General features: G+C 34.8%; 2 pseudogenes; both read left to right on the plus strand.

Annotated features, from left to right (window-relative positions):
- The first annotated feature begins 5,212 nt into the window (after positions 1 to 5,212).
- LOC143603269 (F-box/kelch-repeat protein At1g26930 pseudogene) lies at positions 5,213 to 6,941 on the plus strand (annotated as a pseudogene).
- A 9,456-nt stretch (positions 6,942 to 16,397) lies between these two features.
- On the plus strand, positions 16,398 to 17,912 carry LOC143603270 (scarecrow-like protein 23 pseudogene; annotated as a pseudogene).
- The last annotated feature ends 1,104 nt before the right edge of the window (positions 17,913 to 19,016 follow it).

Below are 19,016 nucleotides of genomic sequence, written 5' to 3' on the forward strand. Positions count from 1 at the left end.
CCGGTTTGTAACTTTCTCCACCAAAACGGGTTAACCGAACCAAAACCGGCCAAAACCGAGCAAAAACCGGTCAAAACCCGAACCAAACCGGTCGTAATCTGATCAAGAAACCGGTTTAAACCCGAACTGAAACAAATCATAATTTGGTTTTGACTTTTGTTGATCAAACCGAACTGATTTAAACCCAAACCGGTTTTAAGTTTTAAACCGTTTTATGCACCTCTATTAATAAACATGGGATCACTAAAGGGGTAAATGCGTCATTTCAATGAGATAAATAACTACAAGTTATTATTAAAGGGGTTTGCCTAATACAAACAAAAGAGATTTAAAAGCATGATCATATTTAAGTTAAATGGTCAATAAACATAACCATAAGAGGTGTTCAAAACAAACTTGGCTTTTAGTTGCTTTGTTGTTTGGGTTAATTTTGACCCCTAAAGAAATATTAGATAGCTTTGTATACGCAAAGTTTCATTATAATAATATTAAAAAAATTAACTTTAAATATAATATTGTTTAAGCAAATATGAATTCAAGAAAACGTGTTATAAGTTTAGTCGTAATAATTTGTTGATGGAATATATAGTTGCTTTGTAGCTGTCATTTATAAGCATGCTAAAAAGAAAAAAAAAAAAAAAAAGAAAACTAGAAATCCAAAATATAAATGATAATTAGGTTGTTGAATTAAACTTCAATTAGCAGTCATGTTAAGGCTATTAAATAGAATAACATCTGTCATTTTCATATAATTATTCAAAGAATATTATATTGTCATATCATAATATGAATTATGTAAAATCCGTAATTATCTTCTTTGCTCATACTCATGAATAACTCGCGCATTTGTTTTTTTTATCAGGGTGAAAATATTTAGATAATTCACGAATATTAAGATTGTTTTCACTCAATCATGCCATGCGGAGTAATCATCTTGTTCCTTATAGTTATGCATTCAAAACGTAATGTGATAATTTCTTATAGATTACCCATTTTTTTATCAGATTGTACTCGATGAGATTTACCCTACTATCACAGTCGAGCGCATGATTAGCCTAAGAGGTTGTAAACACATTCGAGATTCCTCCCCCTTAATAAGATTTGTTGCACCATCCGAACGACACATGAGTAAATATGCATCCATTAATAACACCAAATCTCTCAAGCAACTAATTTCGTCCGTTTTTTCTATAAGCAACTTTTAGACTTTTTTAGTTACCCGAATGCAAACTTTACAGAAGCATCCATTCTAAGACTGCTTCCACCTATTTGCGCGTAACCTTTTGACTTATTTTCTCATCTAAAATAAAAAAGAATAACAAAAATAAAAAACAAAACAAAACTTTGGATTATTAATCATTTTTGTCTGATCTGTGACCCATTTATTTTAAAGTCAAATAAATACTGCAAATGGTTTATTATTATTATTATTATTATTATTATTATTATTATTATAATCGATTAAAAAAGACGTCCAAAGTGAAAGAAATTATCCTAACTTTAAAAAGTTGCCGACTATTATTTGATAAATAAACGGCTTTAGAGACGTACACGATTAAAACCCAAAAAACTCACATATCGCGAGAATATAATCAAATATAAAACGAATAATAATAGCCGATTTAATTAAAAAAAAATAAAAAAGAAAATTGCACGAATAGTCCATGTGGTTTCACTAGGTTGTAATTTTGGTTCTTGGATTTTTAAAACTGCAATTTTAATCCAAACATTTACGGAATGGTTGCATGCTTAGTTCCCACCATTTATTGATGTTAGTTTTTTAGAGCATGTTTGGGATTGAGTTTGAAAAATGCTTATTGGTTTATTGGTGTTTTTTAAAAACCAATAAGTTAAAATGTGTTTAACAATCACAAAATCTTTTTTATTTTAGCTTTTTGAAAGAGTTAAAAAGCAGTTTTCCAAAAAGCCTTAAATCATGACTTTTCAAAATGACTTTTTAAAAAAGCCAATAAGTATTTTTCAAACTCAATCCCAAACTTGCTATGAAAAAATGATGCCATATGCTGCTTATATGTGTGGGATATCGTGGGTTTTCAATTTGAAGCTCCAATAAAATAGTCTTCCATAACTCCCAACCTAGACTTCAATGACTTTGGATTTTTGAACTGAACCTTTGATTTTATTAGAGTTTCAAATAAAATAAAATTGAAATGACACAAAATTGAAATGACACAACTACTTTCACATGAATAATGCATAACATCATTTTTTAGTTAATGACAAACTGGAATTAACGGTGATGACTAAACGTGCAACCATCTAGGGTTGTAAACAAACCAAGCTAAATTGAAGGACTTGTTCATGCTTATCCCTTTTATTGGACAAGCGAACGGTTCACCAACACCTAAGCGAACGGAATTTCCTATTCATGTTCGTTTATTAAGAAATGAACTTGTTCGTAAATGATACACCAACATGAATGAACACAAACAATATTTTATATGATTTGGTTGATAATGGTCTGTGCCAATTGTTAGTTCAAGTTACCAAGTTTGTGTAATTTTACACGTAAATTAATCACATAACACCAATATATATATATATCTGTGTGTGTGTTTGTGTTGTTTTACAGTAATATTTTTTGCTTAAATCTATATGATAAAATTAGAAAAGTCATTAAAAATATAAAGCACCTATAACAAACAAACATTAACGAATAAAAATGAATGTAAACAAACTCCATATCGAACACTCATGAACACTATTTAATATACATGATCTCAGTTCATGTTCGCTCATTTAGCTAATCGAACTAAATTCCTTATTCATGTTCATTCTTGTGTTGTAAAAATCACTAGGCGCTAGTCGGACGGTGGGGTAAGGACTAGGGGTGAGCAGAAAACCGAATTAACCGAATCGAAACTGAATTAACAGAAAAAACCGCACCAAAAAAACCGAACCGAAGCATTAACCGACGGTTAATTTTTTGTTTTTTCGAAAAACCGAAATTTCGGTTTCGATTCGGTTATCCATTTTCAAAAAACTGAAAAAACCGAACCGATTGATGATGATATAAAGTCTAACAAGTTGATGTGGAATGGACTAAACTTTTAAGATAAATAAATAAGATGATGAATGAAGATCGGGACTAGACTTTTAATGTTTTCTAATTTTTAAACTCTATTTAACAACTTTGTATTCGTATAGTTCTACGTAACACGTGTCTAATTCAATATATATGTGGACCGTGGTATTCTAACACGTTCTTATACAAGCTTAAAATATGCATTTTCATTTTTTAATTTTTGTTTTGCAATGTCAACACAAAATTGAAAAAAAAACTGAAAATAACCGAACCGAAACCGAAATTAACCGAAAACCGAAAAACCGGAGAACCGAAAACCGAACGGTTTGTATATTCAAATAACCGATTACTTTAGTTTCGGTTTGGGTTTCGCCTAATAACCAAACCGAATCGTGCTCAGCCCTAGTAAGGACTAGCGACTAATCGGATTAGTAGGGGTTAGTCCGGATTAATCATATTATAACTTATATGTAAATTTTCAAATATACATATATATTTCAATTTTGACTGATTTTGGGCAAATAGAGATTAGTGATTAATCACGATTTTCACAACACTCATTCGTATATTAAACAAATGATCACAAACGAATTTCCCACCAAATAGTTTACAAACAATTCGCCAACACATTCGGTTCCGTCTCACGATTTGATCTAGGGACCAAATATGCAAATCATTCAAATCGCGGGGACCATTCATCAAACTTTCTCAAAAATCAATATAAAAACCAGCCAGTACACTTGTCATTACCGGCTACCACCAGTTACCGGTCACCTCTCACCTCCATAAGAACAGTCGAACACGGCGGCGACTCGAACTCAAAAGTTATAATAAAAATAACCCAGCTGGTTGTGGGCCCCACGCGCCACCGCCGACCACCGTAATCCTCCTCCTCTTCTTTCTCATTCCATGTATATATATTAATAATAATATGTATATGTGACTAATATGTTGTATGTGTATGTATGTATACATATTGTTCATATTAAAGATTAGTTTTCTTTAAAGATTAATAATAATAAAGTTTGGATTTTTATTACAAATGAAGCAATAAAAACAATAAGCCAGTTGTTATTTCCCCCTAATTTCTCATACCCATCAAGATTTAACCCTAAAAAGCCTTTTGCTTTGCTTATTTCTAGAGAGAGAAAGTAAGAGAGAGAGTATTATTATTAGTATTATTATATATTGAAAAAGCAAGGTTTTTTATTTCAAGATTTTGTCAAAGAAAGATAGCTCAAGCTCACAAATACATGTTTTATTGATGAATTAACCAAGAATCAAGATTTTTCAAGATTTGTAATTTTTGGTGATTTGGGGGTGAAATTGGATGCAAGATTCAAGATTTATACTTTCTTGGTAAGTTTTTATTCTCTTTTACTTATTTACCTTTTATTTTCAAGGTTTTTTTTGTCAAAGAAAGATAGCTAAAGCCCACAAATACATTTATTGATGAATTAACAGAGAATCAAGATTTATAATTTTTGGTGATTTGGGGGTGAATTTGGATTCAAGATTCAAGATTTATACTTTCTTGGTAAGTTTTGATTATTATTTTTTTTAATTTCAAGATTTTGTTAATTAAAGATAGCTGAAGCTCACAAATACATGTATTGATGAATTAACAGAGAATCAAGATTTATAATTTTTGGATGCAAGATTCAAGATTTATACTTTCTTGGTAAGTTTTGATTATCTTTTGTTGTTGTTTAAGAAAGCAAGCTTTTTTTATTTCAAGATTTTGTCAAAGCAAGCTCACAAATGCATATATTGATGAATTAACAGAGAATCAAGATTTATGATTTTTGGTGATTTGGGGGTGAAATTGGATGCAAGATTCAAGATTTATACTTTCTTGGTAGGTTTTGAGTATCTTTTGTTCATTTATTTGTTCATTTAGATCTGATATATGTATTTATGTTTTTGTTGCCATTAATGGATTAGCATAATAAATTTGATTACTTGGCAGTGTTTGTTACTTTGTTTAGCTAATAGAATTTATTAGATCTTGAATTTATTAGGACTCTGACTCATCAGTTTCTTTAAAAAGAATGGTTATCTGATATGGGACTTTTGATTGATATATCATGTTTGGGATTACAGTTGATAAAGGTTCTTACTTGGTGATCAAAAGTGAAGATTTCAAGAAATCTTCATTAGGTTTGTTTATAAAGATTCAATCTTTTCGGGTTTGATTCGAGAAGGAATGTTGGAAGAGAGGTCTTTTTTGGTTTCGAAAAACTTCAGAGGCAAAAGGGATACCACTTGGGTCTTTATGAGTAATTGCCGGATCGAAAAGATCGATTCTCATCAAGAAAAAAGACGATTGGAGATCGAAGATGAAGAAGATATCGTTCACCCGACAAAAACCCGTAAAGGGTGTGATAATCTTGACCTTGGAATAAGGTCTCTTGATCTTTCATTAGCCCCAAACGATCAAACCGATAATAATAATAATAATAATAATGATGATAGTAGTAGTAATCAAGGCAGCACGGGTGATGACTCGGATTCAAGCTCCCCAATCCACACCGTTGATCAATCCGATGGCGATGATGATGGGAATGATCAAGGCAACGCGGGTGATGACTCGGATTCCGGTTCTTTGATCCCTGCCAATGATCAATCCGATAGCAATAATCAAGGCAACGCGGGTGATGACTCGGATTCAAGCTCCTTGATCCCCGCCATTGGCCGGGACAACTCGATTAGTTGTCTACTCAAATGCTCAAGATTCGATTACGGGGCGTTAGCATCACTCAACCGAACATTTCATAACCTAATTAGTAGTGGTGACCTCTATAGATTAAGAAGAAAAAACGGTATTATCGAGCATTGGGTTTATTTTTCTTGCCATTTGGTCCAATGGGAGGCTTTTGATCCGAACAAACGGCGTTGGATGAATCTGCCGACAATGTCGTCAAACACATGTTTCCAGTTTTCGGATAAAGAATCGTTAGCCGTAGGGACCGAGTTACTCGTGCTAGGAAAAGAGGTTCTTGATCATGTAATATATAAGTACAGTTTGTTAACTAACTCGTGGTCGTTTGGGCAGTTAATGAACGAGCCCCGATGCTTATTCGGGTCGGCAAGTCTTGGAGAGATTGCAATTGTAGCCGGTGGGTCCGACCCGAATGGAAAGATTGTGAGCTCAGCCGAGCTTTATAATAGCGAGACGGGTGCGTGGGAAACACTTCCAAACATGCGTAAACCGAGAAAAATGTGTTCGGGTGTGTTTATGGATAATAAATTTTACGTGATTGGTGGGATTGGTGGTACAGATATGAAACTGTTAACTTGCGGTGAAGAATACGATTTGGATACTCGGGTATGGACCGAAATCCCGAACATGTCACCGGTGAGGGCCGGTGGTGCTGCAAATGCCGCGTCAGCGGCCCCCACCGAGGCACCACCGTTAGTGGCGGTTGTAGATAATGAGTTATACGCGGCTGACTGTGCGGATATGGAAGTTAGAAAATATGACAAGGGAAGGAAAGTATGGGAAACCGTTGGAAGATTACCCGAACGGGCCGATTCGATGAACGGTTGGGGGATTGCATTTAGGGGATGCGGTGATCGGGTTATTGTTATTGGCGGGCCGAGAACTAGTGGCGCTGGGTTTATAGAAGTGAATTCGTGGGCCCCGCGAGACGGACCGCCCCGATGGACCATGCTCGGGCGGAAACAGTCGAGTAATTTTGTATACAATTGCGCTGTGATGGGCTGCTGAAGGTGTTTTTTTTATATGGGCATATGATTCTTGATCATTGGTAACTCAAAACTATTTTAAATTTTAAAAAAGTTTTTTTTTTTTAATCATTTTTCATTGTTCAGGAAGAAAGAAAAAACAGATTTTTACTTAAGATTAAAAGGTTTCTTGAAAGATAATCTTGAGTATATTATTTCTTTTAAGTTGTCATCCAATAACTTATCTTTTGTAGGTAGATATTCATTACAAATGATCTAAACTGTTTGATACATATATCACATTTGATTTCTTGACATAAGCTTCATGGAAACACAAAACATGTGAATCTTGTTCTTGAATTTATTTATTGTGTGTTTTTTTTGTTGATAATGTGCACTGCGCGCTTTGTGTATGTTTCTGGTTCAGTTCGGTTTGGTTTAATTATATTGATAAGGTGCCTGTACCTGAACGGGCCCAACCAGGTTGACCCATGAGCCATGGCTTTGGCGGTTAGCGTTAGAGGTGCACAAATCGGGTTTTTCTAATACCTGGTTCTGGGTATGGAACTGGGTTCGGGTATGACCGGGTATTGGAAAATCGGGTATTGGCCATACCCGGGTCGGGTCCGGGTTTTGTGTCTAAAACCATACCTTATGCACCGAGTTTTGGTTGAGTATAGAACAAGTTATTCTAAAACCGGGTATTTGAATTGCCTATTTCTGGATATTGAAAAGACCCTATTTTCGGGTTTTTTCAAGTGTAGATTTGGTTTCTTAAAGCCTGCATTTTTTGGGATATTTTTAGATATTTTTCATGTATTTTTTGGGTAATTCGGGTATTTGGAAAACCCAGTTTTGGGTATTTGATAAACCCAGCTCAGGGTATGGAACTGGTCCGGTTTTCGGGTATTTCCGAATACAGGTTTTGGCACTAAAATGCATACCATATCCGTACTCTACGGGTATGGTCGGGTAGTAAAAACCAGGGTATGTTTTCAGGTTCGGTTCAGGGTTCAGGTTTTTTTGCACCTCTAGTTAGCTTAATGCAAGAGTTCAAGCACAAAGCAGGTTAGTTCAGTGACCTTTGAATCTCAAATTTGAAAGACCAGTCACAAACTTATAAGCTTTATAATATGTCTAAACTTATGTTCTATTCTTGGTGTTGCGGATTGTAATAATGGTTATGGTCTTGGCTTTGGGCGGTGGTCGAAAACTGGTTATAGCTGACCACTTCCAAAGTTAACCTAGCCATGACCGGGGGTTAGCATGGCGTAACACTCTCGACCGAAAACTGGTTAGCTTGTGTTAATGTGTTATACCTTTTTAGTTATGTCATAGTTGCATAAGGCTTATATTTAAGAGTGAGCATCCTTAGTAGCATATTGACTTTTAACATGTGTATCACTAGCAACTAGAGGTGCACAGAATACCAGGTTTCGGACCTGACCTGCATGCACGACATGGTACCAGGGTTTTCCCATATCTGTAAACCGGTTCCACCTTTACCCGGTCAAAACCTGACCGACTCTACCCGAAACCCGAAAAAGAACCTGGTCAGATACCTGACTATACCCGGAACAGGTTCCTACTCAACCCGGTTTTGACTTTTGTTAGACCATACCTGGAACCGGTTCCTACCCAATTCGATTCCTAAAAATATATTTGGTTTGTGCACCTCTACTAGAAACCGTACTAATCTTAACAAAATTAGTACATGTAAGAAATGGACTTGTGCAGTGTTTTCTTTCATAACGCAAGTGGCAACACAATATTTAAGTTTTCTATCTTAAACACGAAGTTTAGACAATTATCGACTTTTTTTGTTGATAATCAAAACACTTTAGAGGGTATAGAATCGCAAAATCAATCGATACTTTTGGTTGGGTCTTAAGATCAAAGTATGCGAATGATGTTGTGCATCATTCTCAACTTATTACTATTAGGTCTTAACACGATTGGTGTCGTGTCTTAGATGTGGGTATTTATGATACCTGACTGAAATCGTGTTTACGCTCAATTTTATGCATGAGAGTCGTGTATGATTACCCGTTCAATAAGATCAACTCCATATTGTGCCTTGATAACTCCGTATACACTACACATTGAGCATATATGGTAGGGACTCATGGTACCTTTATCAACACGATGACGAGTGACGACACTCCAATCTAGCCATTATATAGTTCCAACGATTTGTACCTTTTCGACATTGTATTGAGCATGTTAACGCTCACATGTTCTCGCCTCTTCTCACTTTGTTTGATTCGTCCATAAGTTTTTGTTTGATTCGTACATTTTCTTTTCTTTTTTACATTTTCTTAAGCAAAATTTCGTTTCTCTTTCAATAATAATTGTAGCCGTATTGAATAACACTACAGCTTACATTAAACCATTAAATTTACCACCTCAACATTAAACATTCGTTTCAACCTGAATATGTTTTAACCCGTTACCCAACATGCCCAAGTGACCACCACAACATTAAACATACCACACTTTTTAACTTCAACAACAATAAGGATTCTTTTGATAAAGCATCAATCTATATAACAAGTGTTGTACGAATGTACGTCGTCATCTTAAGTCTGGCAAATTGGGAGAGACGGGCAAATGGTCAAAACGGGTTAGGTTCAAACTGTGTTCGTGTTAAATGTGCCGTTCTAAAAAGCAAAACTTGATGTAAATTGTGAAAAAGTATTAAAATGCGTTCGTCTGTTATATTTGCTTTTATTACATCGACGACAGTTAACATGTAAATTGTGAAAAATGATGACAGAAGTTGATGTGTCTTTAACAAGAAGTTATTGTTTTCGAATTGAGAAAATTAACTTCACTGAAACTACAATGTTAAATCTTAAAATCATTTTTATTTTTTTTAGTATGTAAAGATGCTTAAAAGGATACATGAAAACAATTTCGCTAGCAAAAAAATTAATTATTTTATATACTTTCATATGGCCCAAAGTTATTCTGTTGGTCTTAGCTGGGCTTTCAAACATGTTGGGCCACAATTGTTACAACTTAACTTCTAGCCCATTGGGCCATTGGGGTTTATGTTTAATTTGAAAAGGTAAAAAGAGGTGTAAAAAAACCGGTGCATAACCGGTTAACCGGAAATCAAACCGGACTGGTTCGTAACAGTTTGGTTATCTCACGATCAAACCGGTTTAAACCGAACCGAACCGGTCCCGATCAGTTTGACTAGTTCTATGCTTAAACCGTTCTAAACCAAACCGGTTTTGAACATGCAAAACCCAAACCGGTTTTGTACACCTCTAGGTAAAAATAGTAGTCTAGTACTCCCTTAGTAGATCATAACTTTTCTTTAAAATATAATTTAACTTCATATCATCTATATAGTTAAAATAAAGTTAGAATATCATTAGTATCATTTTTCGAATAATAAAAATATATCATATTTACTAATTTTAGATAGGGTGATATGGGAATCAGTTTTCCTCATGGTAGCAACCATCACGGGTAACATCGATAAAATTCTCAAGACGACGGGGATGGAAACATGCTTGAAGTCATGATCATATGCATATCCGTTGCTAATGTTAAGAGTTCAGTTTGAACTTCATTTGGTAGTTTGAAATAAGTTAGTCGTAAAACTGCTTTGCGACTGTATCATGTTCACTAGCCTCATTTGAATGAGGAGTGCTGCCACATCGAATCAGTGGGTGACCTCACTGATCCGTAGCGATCGGCCTAAGTGAGCAAATAAGTCAACAAAAGACAACTTTGGAGTTAAAATGTTACTAAAATTACACCCAAGTTTAGTGCTAAAGAAACTAAGTTAATAAGTTGTGGGGCTAATTATGACATATTGCAACATATTCTTGAAATTTCAAGTGTTGACTAAAGTTAACATGATCTTCCATTTGAAACTTCATCTAGAGGTTCAACTGTTCTCTATTTTTAATAGAAGAATGAAGACAAATACATTTTTAGTGTTAAGTAATTTTGCATCTAGAAAATCATATTTTGACCTTAAATGTGGCATCCTTTTGTAGACTTGCTATAATGGATAACTTTAGTGGCATCTTTGTTGTCAAAAAGATAAACTTTAATATGCCTCAAGTATTTGGTTTTGATTATTTAAGCTTTACTTTTTAGTTGAAACTCATTACCACTTGTTATTTGACTTTTTAAGCTTTACTTTTTAGTTGAACACCATATGCTTTCACTTTAAGTTGGACTTCAAATTTGTTTCAAGTTTTTATAATTTTAGTTAAAATTAACCCTAACTCCTATGTTTCTATATTTTTAATTTATTTAAACGCAATCTCACATACCACTAACATACTTTTAATTTTACACTATTTTGCTCAAACAAAACTTGAAACCTCAACACTTCGGACATGCTTGCCTTATAAAAACTTGGTATCAAAGGGTGCTTATGTAAATGTCTCATGCTATTTTAAGTTCCTTTTAGTTAAAGAGTTACAGGGGATGAGACTGAAAATCCTCACCACTTTAAAGAGAAACTTAGGAAGTGTTTGTTATGGAGAAATGAAAGGTGGAATGTAATAAGTTATTCCAAAGGAATGGAAAAAAATATGTTTGGTTACCATGCATGAATGGAATGGATCATTCCAAATGGAATGAAACTCCTTTTATTTTTAAGATTTTCATTCCTTTCGGTATGGGTGTTTTTTTTTTCATTTCTTCAAGGAATGAAAAAGTCAAAAAGCCAACATCATTATTACTATTATAAAATTATAATTATATTATTATTATTATTATTATTTTCTAATTATAGTTATTATATTATCATTATCGTTTTGTATATTATAATATAACTATTATTATATTAGAACTATTACTACATTATCAATATATTTTATTTTTAAATTAGATGAGTTAACATTTCAACACGCATATATAGTTTAACGATCTCGTTGCAGCACGAGGTCCTAAAAATACTTATTATGAATATTCATTTATTATTAATATTATTTATTTATTATTATTTTTATTATTATTACTAATAAAAATATTAATAATGATAAAGTGATTAATCATTCCATTCTTACATGGTAACCAAACATGACAATGAAATGGTAATGATCCATTTCATTCATTTCTCCATTCCATTACCACGTCCATTCCATTCCCTCATCTATTCCATTACCCCGTACCAAACATACCCTTACATTATCACAACACATTGGTATCAAAGGGTAATGTCTGATGTTATTTTAAGTTGCTTTTAAGACCATGCGTAGTTAAAATTAAGTTTCCTCGGGCATTTTACGCCATATGACACCCAATTAGCATTTCAACATTTTGTAAAAAATAGGTGTAGTTAAAATTCCCCAGAAATCATTACACAATTATTACTCTTTCTTTAACTATTTAATATAAATAAACATATTAACTAAAAAAATGATTGAAAAAAGTTCCTCAAAATTTCCCTCTCCGGCGTGTTCTCCACAAAGTTCATCACCAAAATGTCATCCATAATACATGGGGAGGCGGTGTTTCCAAACATTATGGCACCAAAACGCCACCATAAAACCACAACTGCGGATGGTCTAATTACTTAAAATTAAAGTGTTGCATGGTTCAATTAAGCCTCATCAATAACTAATGTGTATTAGCATGACTGGCTAGTGGTTGAGTGGAGTTGAGTCGGCTTCAACTCGAGTTCGGGCTTGAAGTTAAACAAACCAACTCAACTCAGCTCATTTATTTTTATAAGATGAAGTATGAGCTCAAGCTCATATCAGCTTGAGCCGACACAGATAATAAGTAATATTTCTTTCACGTATAAATAGATATGATTATAAAAAGACGAGTTTTTAACCTAAAAAGTTGCGCTTTTCAAATGGTATACTTAACGTAGCCAACAAACTAACGAGCGGGCTCACCTCAGTTCAAGCATGACTCGCCGACTCGAAACCTAAATGAGCAAGCTATAGTTAGATATTTTCAAGTGTGATGTTTGTATGCATGTGGTGAGATGGTGAGGGTGGTACCAATGAATATGATGGTTATGAATGTGATGGTATTCAGTCAATTTAGATAAAGAAAAAAAGAACTAGAAAACAGAAAAGTCACAACATGATGTAAAAGATCACGAATAAAAACTGTTTGGTTTAAGTTTAGAAGTCAGTTTATAAAATGATCAAATTAATATATAATTAGAAAATAACAATAATTAATTTATGGTATAAAAAGTTGAAATTAACTTGTTTTTACTAGTGGTTTAACAACTGCGTGTTGCGTCGAGTTTGTAAAAATACAGGATAGATCATGTGTCTATGCATCTTTCTTTTATGTTGGGTCTAAATGGTTGTACGACCTGAAGGCCATATCATATGGTTCATGTTAGTAAACAATATAACTCAACCCGTGTATAAATAAAATGATTTAAGAATAATGGTAGGTTGCTCGTGCGCATTTTCGGGGAACACAACACTTATGTTGGTTAAATGTAGATAATTTTTTTTGTCGGGAGTCAATGATACTAAGGGCAAACTAGACCAGCAATTTTTTTTATTGTGTCAACCCGACCGATCCAACCGGGAATCGGTGAGTCCCCTGTTCATTTTAGACACTTAAGTTGCCTTTAAAAAGTTATTCAAATGTATCATTATGATGAACCAAACTCATTAATGCTGATTGATTCAAATGTAACATTTTAATGACTTAATGTGATCATTAAGAAGTTATCAAACAGTCACGTTTATGATCATGAATAGGAGTGCAAACGAGCCGAGCTGCTTGCGAGCTACTCGAGATCGGTCCGTTAAAAAGCTCAATCGAGCCGAGCTTAGTCAAGCTCGAGCCTGAGCTCGAGCCTAAAAGTAAGCTAATTTAATAAACAAGCCCGAGCTTCACTTATCGAGCTCGAGTCGGCTCGCGAGCCTGAACGAGCCTTCATTTATATAGTTTTTTAAAATTTATATTTAATAATTATTAATTAATATATATAATGCATGAAAATATAAATAATAAAACTAATTGTCATATTATTTTATACATAAAATTATAATAGAAAAAAATATATATACAAATAATTATAATTAAATAAAAAATAATTGATAAATAATAAACGAGCCAAGCTCGTGCTTGAAAATCTAATCATGAACAAAACTCGAGCTTTGATAATAGAGCTCGAAACGAGTTCGAGCTTGTTCGAGCTCAGAATCATTTGCACCCCTAATCATGAATAGCAAAAAAGCAAAATGGAACAAGTCTTTCATAATTAACATTATTTTGAAATAAATTTAATGCTTACATAATTAATTATAAGAGTATTTATAAACTTATAATGGAAAACTTAGTGTTAATAATAATTATTTAGAAGAAAAGAAAGCACAAAGCCGGTGGATAAGACAAATTTCGAATTTAATGAAATTTGTACGAAACAAAGAAAAGGTATCCAAAGATGACGCAATCAAATTCAGGACAAAAAGACTTTGACTTTTTTTTTTAGAAAATTAAAAACTTAATTAGTGATTAATTAAATAATAATATTTTTATGTGGAGGGCCGTTCTGGATAGCCTTCCAACCAAGCAGGCTTTAGCTAGACGTCATTTGTATTGTGATGATCATAGTTGCGCTTTATGTGAAAGTAATGAGGAATCGCTCGAGCACTTGTTAACCGGGTGTTTCATTTCTATGGCCGTTTGGAATGCGATTGGTTCATGGTGCAACATCCCTAGATCTTTTGTTTTTCATGTCAATGATTTGGTGGAAGTGCATAAGGTTTGTGGTGCGACGGGGAATAAAAGATTGATTATTCATGGAATTGTCATCATTACTTGTTGGAGGATTTGGCGGGCTAGGAATGAAAAGATTTTTTCGGGCAAGAACACTAAGGTGGCAGAAATGGTTGCGGACATAAAATCTTTGGGTTTTCTTTGGTACAAAAATAGATCTAAGATAGGGGTAGTGGATTGGAAAAGTTGGTGTTTATTTGATGTAACGTGATCGTTGGTTTTGGTTTTTGGTTTTCAGCGTCTTTCTCCGTCTTGGTGATAGTCGTTGGTTGTGTCTGTTTTTAATGAAAGTCAATTTTCAAAAAAAAAAAAATTAAATAATAATATATCATAGGTTTATTAGTTGTGTGAGTTAAACAACTACCTTTCGGTTGCGGACCACCCAACGCTACAAACTAACCAGAAACATAACGTCGTTAGCAACAAAATTACAAAAAGATTTTTTCATTTATAACCCTTTTATTTCTTCATAACTCGATATTAGTCCGTTAGTTATATGACTCGTTAAAAAATTCAACTGTGTGTTCTTTCTTAAAACGACTGTTATAAAGTGTTATGCTATATATGATCATGATATGGTCTTTCTTAAAACGGGCCATATAATAGTAGTTTCCCCGTGACTCCGTTGGTGTTCTCGTTGACCTCATTGGTTGAAACTAGGGGCGTGCAAGAAACCGAAAATCAATCCGAAACCGAAAAAACCGAACCGAAACAAAAACCAACTGTTTGGTTTGATGTTTTTATAAAAACCGAACTTGCGGTTTGATTTTGGTTTTGCATGTAATAAAAACCGAACCGAATTTCTAGATTTTTATTTTTTATTTTCTATTCTAATTAATTTATAAGAATTTAATAAATATATCTCATATATTTTTGGCCAAATGCATAATAGTCAGTTAGTTAATTATTAACCAAATTATTTTATACCTAAATACATAATTTTCGGCCAACTTTTTTTCAGCATAAAGTTTTCAAGCTCAAATGGTGAAAACCGAACCGAACAAAAATCAAAACGAGAACCGAAAAAACCAAATCCGAACGGTTTCAAAATTCCAAAAACTGTAGTTTTGGTTTTTGGTTTGGTTTTAGTCCAAAACCGTGCCGAACCGCACCACGCACACCTCTACATCAGACTTAAATACTTTTAGGCTCAGGTTTCAAACAAAAAATTAGACATTAGTAACTTTTAGGCTCTCCTTTGATCGTATCCCATTTGACCTGTTTTTGAGTTTAGACATAGAACCTGAAAGGCAATAAAAACTGCCCAAACTTACCCGTCAATGATGGCACAAGTGTGATTGTCAGGCCTAGTACTAAAGACCTAATATAAACTCGCGTTAAGTTAGATGCTCATTACACTATTTCTATAATACAACATGGCCAATTACTTTATACTTCTAGGATCATAACCATAGCATAAGTAATTAATAGATTTGGACCCTTGCATATCAAATATGCATAGTGTTTTTTAGCCTAAGTTTTATGGAGAGGGAGGTATAGCGCATCAATGGTTCTTTTCGTACAAAATATGTTAGACTGAAGAAAACAGAGTGACACAGTAACATTTTCGTTGGTTCTTCTCGTGCAAAACATGTAAAATGAAGAAAACAGAGTGGTACGGTAACATTTTCGTAATTACGTGAATAACGTAATTACACTACAACTCAAGATATAGATAGCGTGATGGTAATTATGCTTTAGTTTATACAACTTAATTAACTAATAAATAATACACGAGCCACACCCGAGCTTAAACGACCGACTCACAAGTTTCGCTTGAGATTTATAAAAAAGGCTCGAAACAAGCCTAGCTTAGGCTCATACTCTGACTGACACAGACAACTCAATTCAACTCCTTCATCCTCTTCCTCTTCCTAGTCCTTTTCCACATCATTCTCTTGTCCTCTTCCAATATTCTCATCCCCACCACTACCATGCTTCAGTCTCTAATCCTTCAACAATCTTATTCCACTTCCGCTGATACCAGAGACATCAACATGAACATGAACACCACCACCACCTCAAAACGTACACTCACAGACTCCGAAGCCAACGTCTACGGCGAAAACAAGCGCCGCAATGTTGACGAAGACGAAACTGCTGCTGATTCTGCTTCTGCTGCAGAATCAGCAGCAGCAGTATCAGCAGAATCGTCTGGGTTAAGGCTGCTAGGACTCCTGCTGCAATGCGCGGAGTCCGTAGCAGTCGATAACCTAGACCATGCGAGTAACTTGTTACCCGAGATATCCGAACTGGCGTCACCGTTCGGATCATCGCCAGAACGGGTAACAGCTTACTTCGCTGAGGCTTTGCAGTCAAGGATTCTAAGTTCCTACTTAGGAACTTATAATCCCTTGAGCTCCAAAGCCTTAACTTTAACTCAAAACAAACACATATGTAACGCGCTTCAATCGTACAATTCGATCAGCCCGTTTATTAAATTCTCGCATTTCACTGCGAATCAAGCGATTTTTCAAACGCTAGAACACGAATCCACGGTTCATATTATAGATCTTGATATTATGCAAGGTCTTCAGTGGCCTGGATTGTTTCATATCCTTGCGTCTCGGCCTCGTAAGCTCAAATCGTTGCGGATCACTGGTATCGGGTCGTCTATCGAGCTTTTAGAAGCCACGGGCGCTCGGTTACACGATTTCGCTAATTCGTTAAATTTACCGTTCGAATTTGTTCCGCTTGAAGGGAAAATTGGGAATTTGATAAGTTCGGATTTAGGTTCGGGTTTGGGTTCGGATTTTATGAATAGACTTGGGGTTAGATCGGGCGAGACGGTGGTTGTGCACTGGCTGCATCATTGTTTGTATGATGTGACCGGGAGCGATTTCGGTACCTTGAGGTTACTCAAAGTGTTAAAGCCTAAATTGATAACAATTGTGGAACAGGATTTGAGCCACGGCGGGAGTTTTCTCGGGCGGTTCGTCGAGGCGTTGCATTATTATTCGGCTTTGTTTGATGCGTTGGGTGACGGGGTTGAATCGGAGAATGTGGAGCGGTTTACGGTTGAGAGGCAGTTATTCGGGTGTGAGATTAAGAATATTGTGGCGGTGGGTGGACCGAAACGGACGGGTGAGGTGAAAGTGGAGAGATGGGGCGAGGAGTTGAGTCGGGTCGGGTTTAGACCCGTTTCGTTAGCGGGTAATCCCGCGGCTCAAGCGAGTTTGTTGCTTGGGATGTTTCCGTGGAAAGGGTACACGTTGGTGGAGGAGTCGGGTCGGTTGAAGTTGGGGTGGAAGGATTTGTCGTTGTTGACCGCGTCTGCCTGGGAACCGTCGAATTTGTATTAAGTCGACGGTTTTGGTTCGAGGAAGTAAAAGAAATTTGTCTTTCAGAAAAAAAAAAGTCAACGATTGGAGTTGATCAAGGGTGGAGATTAAAGGATTAGTCAACGTTTCAATGATGATATAATAACGAGGGGAAGATTAAAAATTGTAAAGATGCTTTTTTTTTTAATTATTTTTTAAAAATTATTTGGTGATTGGTACCTCTCAAGTTATAATAAAAAGCAATTGATGAGATTTTTTTAGTTTGGAGTAGTTGTGGTTGTTATCAAGTTGTCTTGGATTAAAACAAGAAACATGTTAAGTTGTTTGATGAAACATTGTGTCATAAGGTTTGTTGTTGAGTTAGATGCCTTAGAACGGCATATTAATCACATAATTTTGGTTTAAAAAAGAAAAACACTGGTTGAATAACTGGTAACGATGGTGTTAGAAAGTATCAAACCGGATAGGTATGTACAGCTTGATCGGGTAGAATAGCCAAATTGTTTGGAACAAAACATTGAGACGGTTTAATGTTTATCTAGTTATGTTCGAATAGTTTGGTTTCGGGCATGATTGATTATGTAAGGTGAAAATTATGAATCTAGCCTTGTGTTGTTTGTTACACTGTAATGTTTTTGTTCGATCAACATAAAAATATATGCTAACTCGATATATACATTATCATTTAATAGTTTGATATCATAAATGATACAAAACTCCTAAATCCGCCCACATTCCCATGTTTATTTCATCTTTGTTGGCTCATGTTTCCAGTTTTCTTCCTCGTCGTCAATCCCAATTGAAACTCAAATCTTCATCGGTGGAGTTATTCTCACCAACTTGAGCTAATGATTGACGATTGTGTCTATTAAGACACACGGTACTACCATTGTATTCCAAGGCAATATATCGGCAATGTAGAGTGGATAGTGATAAGGAGTCTTCGTTGGCAAGATTTGATCAGCGTCGATGACACGGCTTGAAAATTGTGCCATTTATCGTTCAGGATCTCAAGGCACTATTTCCAACGATGACACGTCAACTTTTGACATAATATTTGCAGCCTTGTGGGCCGGATATCGAAGACATGGACACTCATTTAAATGTTGGATACAATAACATCACATAATTTTTAATTCTATTTGTTTCTTATGTATGTTCTAAGATAATATATTAGCGTTATAGATAGATTTAGTATAAAATTGCCATGTAAGACATACCCGTATTCTATTATTGACTTATTGTACATTGACATAATCAACTTAATA

This window comes from Bidens hawaiensis, unplaced genomic scaffold (genome assembly GCF_021521415.1).
Source record: "Bidens hawaiensis isolate Kalapana, Puna unplaced genomic scaffold, B.hawaiensis_p1.1 tig00061131_1, whole genome shotgun sequence".
In the NCBI taxonomy this organism is placed as follows: Eukaryota; Viridiplantae; Streptophyta; class Magnoliopsida; order Asterales; family Asteraceae; genus Bidens; species Bidens hawaiensis.